This window comes from Palaemon carinicauda, unplaced genomic scaffold (assembly GCF_036898095.1).
Source record: "Palaemon carinicauda isolate YSFRI2023 unplaced genomic scaffold, ASM3689809v2 scaffold792, whole genome shotgun sequence".
Taxonomy (NCBI): domain Eukaryota; kingdom Metazoa; phylum Arthropoda; class Malacostraca; order Decapoda; family Palaemonidae; genus Palaemon; species Palaemon carinicauda.
In genome coordinates, this window is record NW_027172085.1 from 43,646 (window position 1) to 45,150 (window position 1,505).

Sequence of the window (1,505 nt, forward strand, 5' to 3'; positions counted from 1 at the left end):
ACAAGCAGAATAAAAGCAGTCTACACATCTTAAAGTGAGTCAGAAGAGAGGTTACACACAAGTCTTGACTGTAATTTAGAAAAAAGTTTAAACTCATAAAATAAAAAAATAAAAATATATAGCTTAGTATAAGGGTTACACGCAGGATGAAAGCAGTCTCAAGGTTTACATAATGTGCACGTCAGGAGAAGTTACAATAATGATAGTAAGAAATGTTAAATGTAGGTCATATGAAATAATGGTGTTATGTGAATGATTATGCATATGTCAAGAGAAGGGTTGCATGAAATTGAAACAATATATATAAGGAAGACTTTGTAAAAATTATAGATTAAAATGCAAACAAATAGAGGATAGATCCAATTAAAAACAAAAAGGGTTGTTCTAAAGTTGAAGGAAGGTTACAGATAGGAGGAAGGGTTACAACAACAAAAAATTGAAAGAGGGTTAACGACATGAAGAGGGTTACAAAAAAATAAGTTACATTGAGGTCAAAGGAAGGTTACAGATAGGAGGAAGGGTTACAACAACAAAAAATTGAAAAAGGGTTACAGATATGATGAAGGGTTGCAAAAAAAAAACGTTACATTGAGGTCAAAGGAAGGTTACAGATAGGAGGAAGGGTTACAACAAAAAAAAATTGAAAGAGGGTTAACGATATGAAGAGGGTTACAAAAAAAAAAAAGTTACATTGAGGTTAGAGGAAGGTTACAGATAGGATTAAGGGTTACAATAACAACAAAAATAGAAAAAAAGGGCTACTCAAGTCAAAGGAAGCTTAGATAGAAATATTACAACTAAAAAGGTTACATTAAAGAAAAAACCAGGATAAAAATTACCTTTAAATGGGAAATTTGATGTATAAAAAAAGGATTTCAGGTAATTTGAAGAAAAAAAAAATATACACTAAGATAATATAAATTAAAATTAAGAAAATATCATCAATAATGTCACCAAAAAATGTAAGTTTTATGTAAATTATGATCAAAATTAGTGAAGTGACAATTAAGCAGAAGAATAATTCATAGAGACATTACACCAGTGGGATGATTAAGTAATGATATGAAATGATTGTGTCAAATTGAAGATTAAATTATGATGAAAAAACTAAATAACAAAAAACGTAAAGAGAGAGAGAGAGAGAGAGAGAGAGAGAGAGAGAGAGAGTTCAAACAAAATTTAGCTCTTGTAGAGGGTAATTGTACGAAATAAGCTAGAATAAGATATACAAAATTGAGCAAATAAAAAGAGAGAGAGAGAGAGAGAGAGAGAGAGAGAGAGCCACGCGAATCATCACTCTACCGATTTCGAATTAAATGAATTTCCCAAAAATCCAAATCGACAAACTCGACCAAAAAAAAAAAAAAAAAAAAAAAGAAAAAATAAAAACTCAAAACCATCGAAATATCAACAAGAATTTTTGATTAAGCTGTCAAGCTTAAATTCCTTTCATAGTAAAGACGTAATGAATAAAATATTAATATACAAAAAATATAGATTATTAT